This window comes from Pongo abelii, chromosome 18, assembly GCF_028885655.2.
Source record: "Pongo abelii isolate AG06213 chromosome 18, NHGRI_mPonAbe1-v2.0_pri, whole genome shotgun sequence".
Taxonomy (NCBI): domain Eukaryota; kingdom Metazoa; phylum Chordata; class Mammalia; order Primates; family Hominidae; genus Pongo; species Pongo abelii.
The window spans coordinates 27,695,286-27,713,811 of record NC_072003.2 but is presented as its reverse complement, the minus strand read 5'-3'; the positions used below and the strand labels follow the sequence as shown (position 1 = coordinate 27,713,811).

Here is an 18,526-nt window from a genome sequence, read left to right as displayed (position 1 = left end):
AGGTCCCATTGTTTTCCTTCTTCACCCTAATAGATCATCTTGTGTACTTGCTGGGTGATATAATCACACTGCTGTTGTCTACAGATCATTCACTAGGCAAGTCAACTACTTGGAGCCTCAGTTGTTTCACCAGTAAAGTGGGAATCATAATTACATTTACACCATAAAGCTGTGGGGATTAAAGTCATTCCACATTTGTTTGACAAATAGTTGCTGAGGGCCTACCAGGAGTAGGGTACTGTAGAAAATAGGATATGCCACTAGGCAAAATACCTAGCTCAATGGCTGGCACATGCAAAGTGTTCAATTGATGTTTTCTGTAATTACTCCTAACAGAAGGCAGTTCAGTCACAGCCTTGAAAAAAGCATAGGCTGGGCACAGTGGCTCATGCCAGTAACCCCAGCACTTTAGGAAGCTGATGCGGGCAGATCACTTGAGGCTGAGAGTTCAAGACCAGTCTGGGCAACATGGCGAAACCCCATCTCTACCAAAACAAACAAATAAACAAATAAAAAGACACAAAAATTAGCCGGGTGTGGTGCCGCATGCCTGTAATTCCAGCTACTAAGATGGCTGAGGCACCAGAATCGCTTAGACCTAGGAGGCAGAGGTTATGAGCTGAGATCATGCCACTGCATTCCAGCCTGGGCGATAGAAACTCTGTCTCAAAATAAATAAATAAAATAAAATAAAATAATTAATTCAAATTAAAAGGCATAGATAAAATCAAATGTCTTCTACACATCTCCAGAACTGTGCAGGGGATAGGATGCTCTCCTCATCCGTGGATATGAACTGTTTCACTCTCAGCAGGCGTAGCTGAAGAACGGAGGAGAGATAACATAGCCTGGCTCGACCACTTACAAGGCACATGACTCTGGGTGAGTTATTTAGTCTCTCCATGCCTCAGTTTCCTAATCTCTGCAATGGGTATAATATCAATACCTACCTCCTGGGGTTGTTATGAGGATTACATGAGCTTTTAGTAATAACATACTTGACATAGGGTAAGTGCTGTAAAAGTTTGTTGTATAAATAATACAATTAATAAAATAAGCATATTTCTTCATATTTGATCTTAGCCAAAAGGCCAAGAAGCAATAAAAGAAGCATAATTCTTAATCACATAATCACACTAGGCATTAGGATTATTAAATTATCTTGGCCAGGGGTGGTGGCTCATGCCTGTAACCCCAGCACTTGGGGAGGCTGAGGTGGGAGGATTGCCCAGGAGTTCAAGACCAGCCTGGTCAACATAGTGAGACCCAGTCTCTACAAAAAATATTTAAAAAATTAACCAAGTGTGGTGACATACACCTGAAGTCTCAGCTACTCAGGAGGCTGATGTGGGAGGATCACCTGAGCCCAGGAGTGGGAGGCTGCAGTGAGCTATGATTGCACCACCGCACTCCAGCCTGGGCAACAGAGTGGGACTCCATCCCCACCACCTGCCAAAGAAAAAAAAAAAAAAAAGATGCTCAAAAAAACTAATAGATAAATCTATAATTACAGTTAAAGATTTTGGCACATCTCTCTCTTACTGAGAAAACAAGCACACACACAAAAGATCAAGAAGGTTACAGAAGACTTGCACAATATGATTAACAAGTTTGGCCTAACATGTATAAAACTTTATACCCAACAATTGCACAATACACATTTTGTTTTTTTGAGGCAGAGTCTCACTCTGTGGCCCAGGCTGGAGTGCAATGGCGTGATCTCTGCTCACTGCAACCTCTGCCGTCAGGGTTCAAGCGGTTCTCCCGCCTCAGGCTCCTGAGTAGCGTGTGCTACCATGTCCAGCTAATTTTTTGCATTTTTAGTAGAGACGGGGTTTCACCATGTTGGCCAGGCTGGTCTCGAACTCCTGACCTCAGGTGATCCACCCGCCTCTCAGCCTCCCAAAGTGCTAGGATTACAGGCGTGAACCACCGCATCCAGCCATAAACATTATTTTCAAGTGCATATGGAAACTTTGCCCACACTGATCATATGCTGGGTCAAAAAGAGTATCTTAACAAATATCAAAGAATAAAACCATACAGAGTATATTTTCTGACTGTTGTCAAGATAGAAATAACAGAATCTCCTATTTTGCGTGGCTTCTGTGTTTATGAACATTAATAAATTTGTATGCCTTTTTCTCCTAAAAAATTAATAAGCAAAAGAGAACTACCTTCCCTTATGTATTTAGGAGTTAAGCAACATCTTTTAATTTTTTTTTTTTTTTTAAGACAGCGTCTCGCTGTGTCTCCCAGGCTGGAGTGCAGCGGCGCAACCTCAGCTCACTGCAACCTCTGCCTCCCGGGTTCAAGCGATTCTTGTGCCTCAGCCTCCTGAGTAGCTGGGATTACAGGTGTCCACCACCACGCCTGGCTAATTTTTGTATTTTTAGTAGAGACAGGTTTCACCATGTTGGCCAGACTCATCTAGAACTCCTGGGCTCAGGTGATCCTCCCATCTCAGTCTACTGAGTAGCTGGGACTACAGGCATGTGCCACTATGCCTGGCTAATTAAAAAGTAAATTTAGAGATGGGGTCTTGCTTTGTTGCCCAGGCTTGTTTCTAATTTCTGGCCTTAAGTAATCCTCCTGTCTCGGACTCCTGAAGTGCTGGGATTACATTTGTGTTGCCATACCTGGCTAATTAAATTAAAAAATTTAGAGCACGTAGGGGTATGTGTGTTGGGGGGTGGGTGGGTGGGTTACTTTTTATGTTGCCCGGGCTTGTCTCATACTCCTGGCCTCAAGGGATCCTCTTACCTCAGCCTCCTGAGTAGCTGGGATTACAGGCATGAGCCAGTACACCCAGCTACAACTTGAAACACATGCTCTGTGTTCTCAGCTCTGCCCAGCAACCCTCTGCTCACTTTAGAATGTTCATTCCCCCTCTCCAAGATGATGATTTTATTCAGTGTCTCAGCAACATTCGACCCAGTTGGTCACTTTCTCCTTCCTGAAATATTCTGCCCTCTTGTCTTCATGAGCCCACACTCCAATTTCCCTCCTCTTTCCACCTCCTGCATGGATGCCTCCATTATCTGATTTCTAAATGGTGGGCAGCCTGGAGTTCCAGTCTCACTTCTCTTTGATTTCTCTCTTTACACTCTCTAAGTGATCTCAGCTGGTCTCCAAATTTACATATCAAGTCTAAGCCTCTTTGAGCATATCCCACTGTCTAGGGTATATCTTTCTGGATGTCTCACGGGATCTCAAGTCTACTGGGCTCAGCACAGAATGGCTGACATCTTCCTGCCCTCCCCCGCCCACAAAATACTCTTCTCCTCTCCTAGTCTTTCTTTCCATCTTAGTACATGGCATTACCAACCTGTGAGCCTTCTCTAATATGTGCCTTTCCTTCAACTACTCTATGTGATCCAGCAGCAAGACTTGTTATTTCTACCTCTTACACATTATTCTCATCTGTCCACTCCCTTTCCATCTCCCATGCAATTACTTTAAAAATTACCTACTTATTTTTTTGAGACAGAGTCTCACTCTGTCGCCCAGGCTGGAGTGCAGTGGGGAGATCTCAGCTCACTGCAACCTCCGCCCCCCGGGTTCAAGCAATTCTCTTGCCTCAGCCTCCTGAGTAGCTGACAGGTGCCCGTCACCATGCCTGGCTAATTTTTTTTTTTTTTTTTTGAGACGGAGTCTTGCTCTGTCACCCAGGCTGGAGTGCAGTGGCGCCATCTCGGCTCACTGCAAGCCCTGCCTCCCGGGTTCACACCATTCTCCTGCCTCAGCCTCCCGAGTAGCTGGGACTCCAGGCGCCCGCCACCACGCCTGGCTAATTTTTTGTATTTTTAGTAGAGACAGGGTTTCACCGTGTTAGCCAGGCTGGTCGCGAACTCCTGACCGCAGTTGATCCGCCTGCCTCGTTCTCCCAAAGTGCTGGGATTACAGGCGTGAGCCACCCTGCCGGTCCACTGCAATTACTTTAAATTAAATTGCCTTCCTTCTGTTTCCCAAATAAGCCCCAGCCTTCCTGCCTGGGGGCCTTTGCATGTGCTCTTGCCTTGCCTAGAACACTGAAGGCATTGAGTTCCATATGGCCCAAATTTCCTTACAGGGAACAATCTCAAAAGACTCCAAGTCATTCCCAAAAAATCCTGTGAGAAGAGATCTTATTTCACCACACCCACCTTCTAATCCATATCCAAAACAGACCCGTGCTTGTTCCAAGCAAAAAACAAAGTCTGATAGCTAATAGTTCTGAGGGTGTCTCTAATCACAAAATTGGCCTTAAATTTCCTCTTGGCTTTCAGTTTCTCCCAATATTAGAGGGAGACAGTGTCCAGCTTATTAGCCTTTCGAATTCATGTAGTAGTCTGAGAAAAAGAGACACAATATTTTGTACCTCCACCCAACAAGTGGTATCTTTTTCCATCCTCTAACTCTGGGCTTGACTACATAAATTGTCTAGGCCCATGGGGCCTCGCAAACACAATGCAAGCAAATGCTTGAACAATGCTTGTGTACTGGGGCTTCCCTTCTCTTGCTGCGTTTGGAACCCAGCTGTCATATGAAAAAGACTGGGCTAGCCCTCTAGCTAGGGAGACACGTGGCCTGGTCAATTTCAATTGCCCCTGCCAATCAGCAGACACCTGGGTGAGATCATCCACGAACAACCAACTCTCAACCAACCTGCCAACAGACTATCTAAACGAGTGAACCCAGGCCAGGACAGCAGCAGTGCCCAGATGATCCCAGCTGCCACTTCCAACTCACAGAGTTATGAGCTATAAGTGATGGTTGTTTGAAGCCACTAAGCTTTGAGGTGGTCTGTAATGCAAGAAAAACTGATATACCTCTTGTGTTCGTTTTTTCATATTGCAAACCCAAGTATGCTCCTTCCCTACTTAAAATGCTTTAATAGGCTGGGCACAGTAGTTCATGCCTGTAGTCCCAGGACTTTGGGAAGCCGAGGCAGGCGGATCACCTGAGGTCAGGATTTTGAGACTAGCCTGGCCAACATGGCGAAACCACATTTCTACTAAAAATACAAAAAAAGAAAATTAGCTGGGCATGGTGGCAGACACTTGTAATCCCAGCTACTCAGGAGGCTGAGGGGAGAATTGCTTGAACCTGGGAGGTGGAGGTTGCAGTGAGCCAAGATCGAACCACTGCACTCCAGCCTGGGCAACAGAGCAAGACTCTGTCTCTAAATAAATAAGTAAATAAAATAAAATAAAATAAAATAAAATAAAATAAAATAAAATGCTTTAATAGTTGCTCATTCATCCCAGGATAAAACCCAAGTCATTAGCCAGGGCTTTGGAGCTCCACATAATCTGGATAGCCTCATCTAACACAGTCTGAAATATGCAATGTGTTTGGTCCACCAGCATTCTTGAGCCCTTACCCTCCTCAAGGCCTTCACACATATGCCACCTGGTTGACTCTTACTCCTCTCTCACACCCCAACTTAAAAATTGCATCATCAGAGAGGCCTCTTTTGACCAACTCTGTCCCCACTTTTATGCCCCCGCAACTGAAGTATGTCTTTAGTTATATATTCCTTTTTTTTTTTTTTTTTTTTTTTTTTGAGACAGAGTCTCACTCTGTCACCCAGGTTAGAGCGCAATGGTGCGATCTCGGCTCACTGCAAACTCTGCCTCCTTGCTGGGTCCAAGCAATTCTCCTGCCTCAGTCTCTGGAGAAGCTGGGACTACAGGTGTAAACTACCACTCCCGGCCTTCAGTTATATATTCTTATCATACCTTATTACTTTCCTTCTTAGCAAATTCGCCACTTTGAAACAATATATCATCTTGCATGATGATTTAATAGCTGCCTTCCCCACTGGACTATAAACCCCATGAGAATAGAGTGTCTCTGTTTTGTCCACAAATGTAGCCCCAAACTTGCACAAACTGTCACATGGCAACTGTTGGACAGCTATTTTTTTTCTCTTTGAGACAGGGTCTCACTCTGTCACCCAGGCTGAGTGCAGTGGCGCAATCATGGCTCACTGCAGCCTCGACCTCCTGGGCTCAAGCTATCCTCCTCCTGAGTAGCTGGGACTACAAGTGCATGCCACCACACCTAGCTAATTTTTTTTTTTTTTTTGTATTTTTCGTAGAGATGAGGTTTTGCCATGTTGCCCAGGCTGGTCTGGAACTCCTGGGTTCAAGCAATCCAGCCGCCTAGGCCCCGCAAATTGCTGGGATTACAGATATGAGCCACTGCGCCCAGCCTGGATAGCTTTCTTTCGAAGCTGTCTGGTGGTTAACTGTGTGGGCGCTGGAGAAAACTGCTTGGGCTTAAATCCTAGCTCTATCACTTATTAGCTGAGTGCCCTTAAGCAAGTGACCTAATGAGCTGCTCCTTGCCTCAGTTTCTCCATCTTGGAAATGGAGATAGAAATAGCACCCTCTCATCGAGTCACACGGTGGATTCTGCTCTGTCATTGTTAAAAGTTTGTTGCCGAACAGATGTTGGTATAGCTCAGTTGACGGTGAACCAAAAGCTTTTGACACAGCCACCATCTCCTTTCTCTGGGGCTACAGATACTGCCATGATTTAATTTAATTTAATTTTACTTTACTTTATTTTATTTCATTTTATTTTATTGAGATGGAGTCTCGCTCTGTTGCCCAGGCTGGAGTTAAGTGGTGTGATCTCGGCTCACTGCAACCTCTGCCTCCTGGGCTCAAGTGATTCTCGTGCCTCAGCCTCCTGAGTAGCTGGGATTACAGATGTGCTCCACGATGCTTGGCTAATGTTTGTAGTTTTAGTAGAGATGGGGTTTTCTCTATGTTGGCCAGGCTGGTCTCGAACTCCTGACCTCAGGTGATCTGCCTGCCTCAGCCTCCCAAAGTGCTGGGATTACAGGTGTGAGCCACTATATCCAGCTACTGCCATGATTTCACAATTCACATTTGGCTTCCCCATGGTTCAACTAATATATGTAATACATCTGCAAGACTTGTGATTTCTATCCCTTAAACATCAGTCTAATCTGTCCTCTCCCTGTCCATTTCCACTGCAATTACATTAAACTAAATCGCTCACACGCTGCCTCATTCTTCAAAGGTGTGGCCTCAAACTCGGAGCCAGCTCTGCGAGATGCCTCTCGATGCCCGAGCGCATCCAGCACTAGATTTTTTGCTCCTGCTTTGAGCCCTGGTTTCTCCCACAGAGAGTAAGACGTTTGGGGTCCGAGTGCCTTGTCTCCTGACTGCTGTAACTGTGCCTCCTATCACTTGATCATTCCCTTGCTGAGCTGGGGCATGGAGCCAAGAAACCACCTCCCAGGAGACAGTTCTGATGGCCCCAAGCAATGTATCCATCTCCTTTAACACATACGTGCACGCACGTACACACAACAGGAACTGGACACTCTACACTGTCTTAGTGAAAAAAGAATTTTTTTTAGAAGGTGCATTTCCAATCACCAAGTCCTTAGAAGCTGTTCTTTCAGGTTCTGGCCAGAAAGGACAAAAATCCAGGTATCCAAAAAAATAATTTTAAAAAGTGAGGTGAGAGGATGAGAGGAACTCCTAAGAAAATCAGTGGGAGACAGAAAGGTATGTGAATAAAAAAGAAAATCCAGCCAGACTCAGGGGTTGACGCCTGTAATCCCAGCTCTTTCGGAGGGCAAGGCGGGGAGATCACTGGAGGTCAGGAGTTCGAAACCAACCTGGCCAGCATGGTGAAACCCCATCTCTACTAAAAATACAAAAAAATTAGATGGGTGTGGTGGTGGGCGCCTCTAATCCCAGCTACTCGGGAGGCTGAGACAGGAGAATCGCTTGAACCCGGGAGGCAGAGGTTGCAGTGAGCCGAGATTGCACCACTGCACTCCAGCCTGGGCGATGGAGCGAGAGTCTGTCTTAAATAAACAAACAAACAAACAAACAAACAAATATGAGGGGAGGGGGTGGAGAGGGGGAAGGTGAGAGATGAGGGAGGTTAGGAGGCGTGAGATAGAGAGAGGAGAGGCTGGGAATAAGATGGGCTGGGAAGGGAGAGGGAGGACAGCGAAGGAGAAGCTCCTTCCACCCCAGCAGAGCCAGCGCAGCGCTGCTCCCTAGGAAGGCTGCGTCTGTTTGGCAGGGCCCGAGAGCCGCAGCTCCCCAGAGCCGGCAGGCACTTCCCTTCCAACGTGCCCAGCGAGGATGCCCTGCGCATGCTAATGAGGCAGTTGAGGACAGCTTCGCAGATAATTGCTGAAAGTGTGCAGTAACTTACCAGGCTGGGAGTCAGTGGGCTGCAAAATGATGGGGCACCGCTCCTGGGGGCCCCCAGCAGAGGGGCCTGGTCTCCAGGTACCCGGCGCTCACAGGTTAGTGGCTGCAAGACGACGGGTTTTCCATTCAGTCAGGCACCGAACCCAGCGATGGGGAGAGCCAGACCAAAGGCAAAGGAGAGGAGGGGAACCTGCTTGTGTTTTTGTATTTAAATTGTTTTTGAACCCACGTAGCCCTGGGAGTCACATGCCGCCTCCAACATCACCGGAGCCATCACATGATACAGGTCCCCCATCATGTGATGAGACAAATCTGCCTAACTTCAGTCCCCCACTCCCAGCCCCCGCTCACAGACTGACAGATAAAGTGCTTCTGGAGGACCCCCTGCCCCCCACCCCCAGTCAGTGACAGAGGGAGGGACGCAGATGGAGAACCCTCAGAGCCCATGCAACGCGAAGATCTTGATGAATAGTTAATATGCCTTTCTCTCTCCTCCTAAGCTACTGCGACTTGGAGTGGTGCCAGCCTCATTTGAATTCCAGCCTTTGTGAATAACTCAAGTGTCGCCGCTGTTGCTCCAGCAATTGCAGGGCGTTTGAGCTCACACCATCCCGCCTCGTTCTAGAAGCCCAACTCGGCTGCCTCCCCTCCCCACAGCTTCCTCACAGGGCAGTGGCAGTGGGGGTTGGAGGTGGGGAGACTGGAGCTGCAGAAGGGGAGACCACTCCAGCTGAACCTTCTAGTCCCTCCACCCCCCAGCTGCAGCAGGAGTCAGGTGGGGCCCCGACTGGGTATTTGATTAGGTGATTAGGCTGCCTCTGTTCTACTTAGTGATCATAGCTCTGTTCTCTCTGCAGATATTTCCCTTCTCTCTCTCTCTCTCTCTCATACATATGTACATTTCTCCATTTCTTCCCTTAATCAGGATACAGTTAAATCGACTGAAAAATCAGCTGGGTTTGGCCGGGTGCAGTGGCTCACACCTGTAATCCCAGCATTTTGGGAGGCCAAGGCGAGTGGATCACCTGAGGTCAGGAGTTCAAGACCAGCCTGGCCAACATGGTGAAACCCCATCTCTACTAAAAATATAAAAAATTAGCTGGTCATGGTGGCACACACCTGTAATCCCAGCTACTTGAGAGGCTGAGGCAGGAGAATTGCTTGAACCCGGAGGTGGAGGTTGCAGAGCAAGACTCTGTCTCAAAAAAAAAAAAAAAAAAAAATCGGTTGAGTTTGTTTCTTCCCATTATAGTAACCTCCTTTGCTCATGTTTTCATTCACTCAATCTTTTATTAAACAAATATTTTTGTAGAGCACCTAACATGCTGCAGGTCTCGTACTAGGCACTGAGAAAGATGGAAGGGAGGGAAGACATGTTAAAGAAATGCATAAAGCCACATCTCTGTCCTTGAGGTGCCTGTTGTCTGTTAAAGGCAACAGAATCATAAACAGATCTGGCAGATGCAAAATTCCAGAGTCACACAAACTCAAGTGTGCAAAGATGTGAATCCTCTATTTGTCCAAACCTGAACTTCACTTCTACTTCCCGCCCCACTCCCTGATTCTGCCCAATATAGGAAACTACATCACATCACTTTCAGATAAACTCAGTCACCTGGGTGACTTTTCTCTGCTTCAGATTTACAGTAAGTCAAGTTAAAGATTTTTTTTTCTTGTTGCCTTTCTTCTCCCTACTATTGATACTAAGCTTTGATGCTTGCTCGAATAATCAAACAAGTAAACAAATCGTGCAGACTGCTTTCCTTTGTAGATAGATAGTATGATTTGCTGGCACTCGGCAGGTGGGGGCCTTTTTGAGCAAAGGAGGATTGTGGTGTTTTTGTTTTGTTTTGACAGAGTCTCGCTCTGTTGCCCAGGCTGGAGTGCAGTGGCACAATCTCGGCTAACTGTAATCCCAGCTACTCAGGAGGCAGGAGAATCTCTTGAACTCGGAAGGCAGAGGTTGCAGTGAGCTGAGATCGTGCAGCTGCACTCCAGCCTGGGCAACAGAGCAAGACTCTGCCTAAAAACAAACAAACAAACAAAACAAAGGAAAGCAGTCTGCAAGGTTTGTTTACTTGTTTGATTATTCGAGTGAGCATCAGAGCTTAGTATCAATGGTAGGGAGAAGAAAGGCAATAAGAAAAAAAAATCTTTAACTTGACTTACTGTAAATCTGAAGCAGAGAAAAGTCACCCAGGTGACTGAGTTTATTTGAAAGTGATGAGATGAAAAAAAAAAAGTAGCAAAGTAGCAAAAAGTAGCAAAAGGTGGCAAGCAAGAAAAGGACTTCTTCCTCACAGACCTCTCTCAGCCGCTGTGCCTGGCCCACCTTTTGCTCCTCTGATGTAGTCACGGGCGGCAGCCATCCTGTGACGATGAGGTGAAAATCATCACAGACATTCGGGGATGGCAGAGAGGAAGGACAGAAAAACATAAGTTCTCAATAGAAGTGAGTTGCCAAACCGACCCTGGGACCACCTATGTAAGAAAAAATCAAGCATCTTTATGGTTGCTTTTTTGTATTTCATCACTTGTGATTGGAGCTCATCCTAACTGAAATAGCACCCATGGAATTTCACAGTTGCTCCAGTTACCAATGGTTTTTGAAGAACAGCATCTGTAAAGTTGTGGAGGTGCAAGTCTGATGATAATAGGTTAAGAAGTAATCTTAATCATGCACAGTGGTGCAAGCCCATAGTCCCAGCTACTCCAGGAGACTGAGGCAGAAGGAGCACTTGAACCCAGGAGTTCCAGATCAGCCTGGGCAGCATAGTGAGACCCTCTCTCCAAAACAAACAAACAAACAAAAAACAAAAAAGAAGTAACTGGAAACATTCCATTTCTGACAATATGGGGGACCAAATATGAAAGACAAAATAATCATAAAGAAATTCTGGATAAAAAATAACCAACATTCTTTTAAGTGTATAGCTGAGCCCTCAGAAAGGGAAGAAGGGAGTGCCGGGACAGAAGCAGCAGTGCAGCCGCCACCACCATGGCACTGCAGGCTGATCGACAAGGCTGCAGAAGACATGAGGAAGCTGCCAACAAGACCAGATGAGGGGTCGGGCGCAGTGGCTCACGCCTGTAATCCCAACACTTTGGGAGGCTGAGGTGGGTGGATCATCTGAGGTCAGGAGTTCGAGACCAGCTTGGCCAACATGGCGAAACCCCGTCTCTACTGAAAATGCAAAAATTAGCCACAGGTGGTGGCGGGCGCCTGTAATCCCAGCTACATGGGAGGCCGAGGCAGCCGAATCGCTTGAACCCGGCAGGCAGAAGTTGCAGTGAGCCGAGATCGTGCCACTGCACTCCAGCCTGGGGGACAGAGCGAGACTTCATCTCAAAAAAAAAAAAAAAAAAAAAAAAAAAAGCAGATAATAAAGAACTGAAAAAACTCGATGGATTTTACAAACAAGCTATAATTGGAGACATTACTATTGAGTATCCGAGAATGCTGGATTTAAAGGGCAAGGCCAAATGGGCAGCATGGACTCTCCAAAAAAGGTTGTCAAAGGAAGATACAATGAGTGTCTCTATTTCTAAGGCAAAAGAGCCGATAGAAAAATAGGACATTTAGAATACAGTACATGAGAAATTTTTCCAGTCAGTTGCAGTGGCTCACACCTGTAATCCCAAAACTTTGGGAGGCCAAAGTGGGCGGATCACTTGAGGTCGAGTTTGAGACCAGCCTGGGCAACGTGGTGAAACCCCGTCTCTACCAAAAATATAAAAATTAGCCGGCTGTGGTGTGTGCCCGTAATCCCAGTTACTTGTGAGGCTGAGGCACCAGAATCACTTGAACCCAGGAGGCGGAGGTTGCAGTGAGCCAAGATGGCGTCACTGCACTCCAGCCTGAGCAAAAAGCAAGACTCTGTCTCAAAAAAGAATACAGTGTATGAGAAAGTTTTCCTTTTGAAGCCTTGATAATGCTCTCATGACCTAACATTTAGAGAGAGAGAGGCACTGTTCACTCTATGTATCATGTGTATCTTTGCTATTAGCATGAATTGTAGTAACAGGAGTATGCTGAAACTACATAGTTAACTAAATTGTGCTTTCTTAAACCAGGTGTCCTTAAATGTTTTTTAGAAAAGTATTTGATTTTTTATTTTTGTAGATTTAGGGTGTACAAGTGCAGTTTTTTCACATGGATACATTATGTAGTGGCAGTCTGGGCTTTTAGTGAGCCCATCACCCAAATAGTGTACATTGTACCCAAAAGGTAATTTCTCATCCCTCAGCCCCTCCCACCCTCCCACCTTTTCAAGTCTCCAGTGTCTCTTATTCCACACTCCATGATCCTGTGTACACACTGTTTAACTCCCACTTGTAAGTGGGAATGGGTGGTGTTTGACTTTCTGTTTCTGAGTTATTTCACTTAAAATAATGGCCTCCAGTTCCACCCACGTGGATAAGTAAAATCAAATAAATAAATAAATAAAATAAAACATGATTTTATTCTTTTTTTATGTCTGAGTGGTAGCCCATCATGTACATGTACCATATTTTCTTTATCCAATCACCCATGGATGGACATTGGATTGATTCCAGGTCTTTGCTATTGTGAACTGTGCTGTGATAGATACAAGTGCAGGTATCTTTCGGATACAACGATTTCTTTTCCTTTGGGTGGATACCCAGTGGTGGGACTGCTGGGTAGAATGATAATTCTATTTTTCGTTCTTTGTGAAATCTCCATGCTCTTTGTCATAGAGGCTGTACTGATTTGCATTCCCACCAATAGTGTGTGAGCGTTCCGTTTTCTCCGCATCCTCGCCAACATCTATTGGTTTTTGACTATTTAGAAAGTCTTGCCCTGGTAGTATGTACACAGACTTTAACAATTATTTCTTCTTTTGGTTCATCTGTTCTCCTACAAGGAGTTGGTGTTACTGGTATAATAAAAACAGGTTATTAATTTTAAAAAAAGGGCCAGGTACAGTGGCTCACATCTGTAATCCCAGCACTTTGGGAGGCCAAGGTGGGGAGATCACTTGAGGCCAGGAATTCGAGACCAGCCTGGCCAACATGGCAAAACCCCGTCTCTACTAAAATTACAAAAATTAGCCAGGTGTGATGGCATGCGCCTGTAATATCAGCTACTCAAGAGGCTGAGGCAGGAGAATTGCTTGAACCTGGGGGAGGCAGAGGTTGCAGTGAGCAGAGATCATGCCACTGTACTCCAACACGGGAGACACAGCGAGACCATCTAAAAAAATTAATAATGATAATTTTTAAAAAGGGAAGAAAAAACCCCGGAAAACTAGAGAGCTAGGCATACCAGCTAACGCTGTATCCACCCTGGGGATTTAGTGCTTGGCAGGGACATGGCAGCCTTGGGAAGTTGGGTTGCAACTCCAAGCAGGTACAGGAGACAAAGACTTGTGCCTGGGAGTGGAAACTTCCACATCAGCTTGGGACTCTTAAAAGTGCTGTATCCTCAGTGAAAAGGTGCATGGTGGTAAATTTTATGTCACATTGACTAGCCATGGGGTGCCCAGATTAAACATTATTTCTAGATGTGTCTGTGAGGATGTTTCTGGATGAAATTAACATTTCAGTAGATGGACTCAGTAGAGAACATTGCCCACTTCAATGTGGGTGGAAATCATTCAATCTCAGTGGAACAAAAGGGTCATCTGTGGTGGAGGAAGGAGGTGGAAGAAGGAGGAAATTTCTCCTTTTGCTTCCTGCCTGCCTCCTTGAGCTGGAACACCTCATCTCATCTTGTCCAGCCTCTGGACTGGGATTTACACCATTGGCTACCCTGGTTCTTAAGCTTTCAGACTTGGACCAAATTACATCCCCAGTTTCCCTGGATCTCCAGCTTGCAGAGAGTAGACTTGTGAGACTTCAGAGCCTCTATCATTGCATGAGCCAATTCCTCATGATAAATCAATCTCTCTCTCTCATACTGATTCTATTTGTTTGGAGAACCCTAACTAATACATGGTGAAGCAAATAAACAAAAAAAGATCACCTTTAAGCCCAGAGAAACACGGAAGCTTGTGTGACTTGACCTGAATTCTGGGTCAAGGCAAAAAAAAAATACTCCCATGATAATTAATAACCAAGGCCTGTTCTCAAGTGGTTTTGATGTCTGAACATACATTACTTTTATGGCCCTGGAATACCAAAAATAAGAAATAACATAGAAAGAGAGGAGCCTCAGAGAGGCAAATATAAAAGTGATCTAGAGGTAAGTTCACTAAGCCCAGACCTCACAGAGTTCCCACAGATTATGTTCCCATTGCAGATGAGTTTATAATCCAAAATTATAAAACATGTTATAAATTACAAAGCACTAGGAGACAAAAGAAAGTGCAGGATTAGACTCCTATAAATTTCATATAATAAAATAATTGGATGGAGATTATTAATAAAACTTTATGCTTAACTTTTTAGAAAGAAGCAGTGCCTTTTGCTTCCAATTAAGATGACATAACAGAAACTGGGTATACTCTTTTCCCTGAAACAACAACAAACAAGATAAAATATATAAAACAACAGTTTTGGCCGGGCATGGTGGCCCACCCTCTAATCCCAGCACTTTGGGAGGCTGAGGCGGGCAGATCACTTGAGGTCAGGAGTTCGAGACCAGCCTGGCCAATGTGGTGAAACCTCGTCTCTATTAAAAATACAAAAAATTAGCCAGGCATGGTGACTTTGCCTGCAGTCCCAGCTACTTGGGAGGCTGAGGCAGGAGAATTGCTTAAACCCAGGAGACAGAGGCTGCAGTGAGCTGAGATTGCAAAACTGCACTCCAGCCTAGGCGACAGAGAGAGACGTTGTCCCAAAACAACAGCAACAACAACAACAGTTTTTAAGACATTGGACATCAGATAACAAAGGGCAGGGATCTGTGAGAGAAGGGAAACAAACCAGGTGAGCTCTATGATTGCCCCATATTACTGCCTAGAGGAAGTTTCCAAATTGCCATGCAGAGAGGTGGACTTCAAACTGAGGCTGGTGTTCCCCCTGAGTTGAGGAGCCAGAGCAGGGAGTCCAGGGAGGCCAAGGAAGACAGAGTTTGTAGGGCAGGTACTGGAGAGGAGAGAGCTGCACAGAGATCAAGATCTGCAGAGATGTCCCTCAAGTCTTCAGTGGAGTACAGATCATGACATGCATGTTAGAAAAAGACCTGCCCAGAAGGATTACAGGGCAACATATGGCCAGGAGCAATTTTTGCCCATTACCCTAGAATGGAAAGCTTCATAATTCACACAGTATCTACCAGGTAGGATACTCAGAAGTGTTTTACCTCAGTGGTGGGACCAAAATAGTCCTAGACTAAACCTAACTCTAGTCCAGCCAAACAAACTTTAAAAACAAACTTTGGGCCAGGTGCAGTGGCTCATGCCTATAATCCCAGCACTTTGGGAGGCCAAGGCAGGTGGATTACCTGAGGTTAGGAGTTTGAGACCAGCCTGGCTAACATGGTGAAATCCCATTTCTACTAAAAATACAAAAAATTAGCCCAGCATGGTGGCACACACTTGTAACCCCAGCTACTCGAGAGGCTGAGGCAAGAGAATCTCTTGAACCCAGGAGGCGGAGGTTGCACTGAGCCGAGATCATGCCATTGCACTCCAGCTTGGTTAACAAGAGTGAAACTCCATCTCAAACCAAAAAAAACAAAACAAAACAAAACAAAACAAAAAAACACTTTGGCCAGGCACAGTGGCTTCTGCCTGTAATCTCAGCACTTTGGGAGGCTGAGGTAGGAGGATCGCTTGAACTCAGAAGTTTGAGGCCAGCCTAGGCAACATGGTAAAACCCCTGTCTCTACAAAAAACCTAAAAATTACCTGGATGTGGCAGCATGTGCCTATAGTCCCAGCTACTCGGGAGACTAAGGTGGGAGGATTGCTTGAGCCCAGGAGTTCGAGACTGAAAGTGAACTGTGTTCACGCCACTGCACTCCAGTCTGGGTGACAGAGTGAGATCCTGTATCAAAAGAAAAAATAATAATAATAAAAGGCCAGGTGCAGTGGCTCACACCTGTAATCCCAGCACTTTGGGAGGCTGAGGTGGGAGGATCACTTGAACTCAAAAGTTTGAGACCAGCCTGGGCAACATGGTGAAAACCCATCTCTACAAAAAAAAAAAAAAAAAAATTAGCCAGGTGTGATGATGCATGAATGTAGTCCCAGCTACTTGGGAGACTAAGGTAGGAGGATCACTTGAGTCCAGGAGGTTGAGGCTGCAATGAGCTATGATTTTACCACTGCCCTCCAGCCTGGGCAACAGAGCCAGATCCTGACTCAAAAAGAAAAAAAGAAAAAAAAGGAAGGAAAGAAAGAAAAAGAAGAAAAAGACCTTGAAAGGATCAAAGTATTTCCAAGTAACTTAATTGAATCCCATATTAAAGAGATCAATAATATTTAAAGAAATATAGAAATACCGGCCAGGCGCGGTGGCTCAGGCCTGTAATCCCAGCGCTTTGGGAAGCCGAGGCGGGCGGATCACGAGGTCAGGAGATCGAGACCATCCTGGCTAACACAGTGAAACCCCGTCTCTACTAAAAATAAAAAAAATTAGCCAGGCGTGGCTGTGGGCGCCTGTAGTCCCAGCTACTCGGGAGGCTGAGGCAGGAGAATGGTGTGAACCCGGGAGGCGGAGCTTGCAGTGAGCCGAGATCGTGCCATTGTACTCCAGCCTGAGCGACAGAGTGAGACTCCATCTCAAAAAAAAAAAAAAAAAGAAAAAGAAAAAGAAATATAGAAATACCTGGCACACCTCAAAGTGAAATCCAGAATCCACAATATCTACTACTCAATCTCAAATATTACCATATGTAAAAAGAAGGAAAAAAATATAACTCATAGGAAGGCAAAAATTTATCAAAACTGACCTAGAAATGAGATGTGATAGAATTAGCAGATAAGGAAAGTAAAGCAGTTATGGTAAGTATATTCTGTATGTACCAGAGGCTAGAGGAAAGATGAAATATGTTAAGTGGAAATATGGAAGACATAATGAAAACCCCAAACTTCTAGATATAAAAACTATATTGTGACTGAGACGTAAATTATACAGCATAGGGTTAAAAGAAGAAAATAAACCTACAAAAGAGAGTATTAGTGACTTTGAAGATACTAATAAAAATATAGAAATAATACAGAATTAATATATAGAATTAATATATAGAAATTATATATTAATTTATAATTAAATTATAATACAGAATTAATTTATAGAATTAATATATAATACAGAATTAATATATAGAATTAACATATAGAAATTATATATTAATTTATAATTAAATTATAATAAAATATAATTATATTAATATATAATTATAGAATTAATATATAGAAATAATACAGAATTAATATATAGAAAATATATAAGAAATATATATATAAAATATATATATAATATATATAAAATATAGAAAAAATACAGAAATAATAAAAATAAGACACATAGAGAAAAAATGGCTGGAAAGAAATGAACAGAGCATTAGTGAATTAGGTGACAACTTCAAGCGGCCCAATATGCATGTAATTAGGGACCCTGAAAAAAAGGGGATGGAGAATATTTTAATAATTGTTGACTGAAATTTCTTCAAGTAGATAAAAACTACAGACACAGATCTAAGAAGTTAAACAAGCACCAAGCAAAAGAAATACAAAGAAAATTATACCAAATGCACCAAAATCAAATTGCTTAAAGCTAATGACAAAGAGGAAATATTAAAAGGAGTCAGGGTCACTTTATACCCACTAGGATGGCCATAAAAATATAGGTAATACCAAGTGTTGACAAAGATGTGGAGAAATTGGAACCCTCATACCTTGCTCATATACTGCTGGTGAGAATGCAAAATTACTTTGGAAAAGAGTCTAGCAGTACCTCAAAGTTAAACATATGGTTATCATTTGACCCAGCAATATTTTTCTTTTTTCTGTTTTTTTTCTTTTTTTCTTTTCTTTTCTTTTTTTTTTTTTTTGAGACGGAGTCTCGTTCCGTTGCCCAGGGTGGAGTGCAGTGGCTCAATCTTGGCTCACTGCAACCTCTACCACCCGGGTTCAAGCAATTCTCCTGCCTCAGCCTCCCGAGTATCTGGGATTACAGGCGCCCACCACAATGCCTGGTTAATTTTTGTATTTGTAGTAGAGACAGGGTTTCACCATGTTGGCCAGGCTGGTCTCGAACTCCTGACCTCAAGTGATCTGCTGGCCTCAGCGTCCCAAAGTGCTGTTAACCCAGCAGTTTTATCTTAGGTATATACCCAAGAGAAATAAAAACATATGTTCACACAAAAATTACACAGAGTTCATAGCAGCGTTATTCCCAACGGCCAAAAGGTGTAACAAC

The 18,526-nt window shown here is 44.3% G+C and overlaps 1 protein-coding gene and 1 pseudogene across 1 annotated transcript in view; one reads left to right on the top strand and one right to left on the bottom strand.

The window, feature by feature from the left end:
• Nucleotides 1-8,478, bottom strand: part of TNRC6A (trinucleotide repeat containing adaptor 6A) — a 213,092-nt gene extending 204,614 nt beyond the window's left edge. Inside the window, exon 1 of the mRNA XM_054533659.1 lies at nucleotides 8,197-8,478. The gene's annotated coding sequence lies outside the window, so the exon portion shown is untranslated. The remainder of the gene's footprint in view (nucleotides 1-8,196) is intronic.
• A 2,715-nt stretch (nucleotides 8,479-11,193) lies between these two features.
• Nucleotides 11,194-11,892, top strand: LOC100440633 (acyl-CoA-binding domain-containing protein 7-like; annotated as a pseudogene).
• The last annotated feature ends 6,634 nt before the right edge of the window (nucleotides 11,893-18,526 follow it).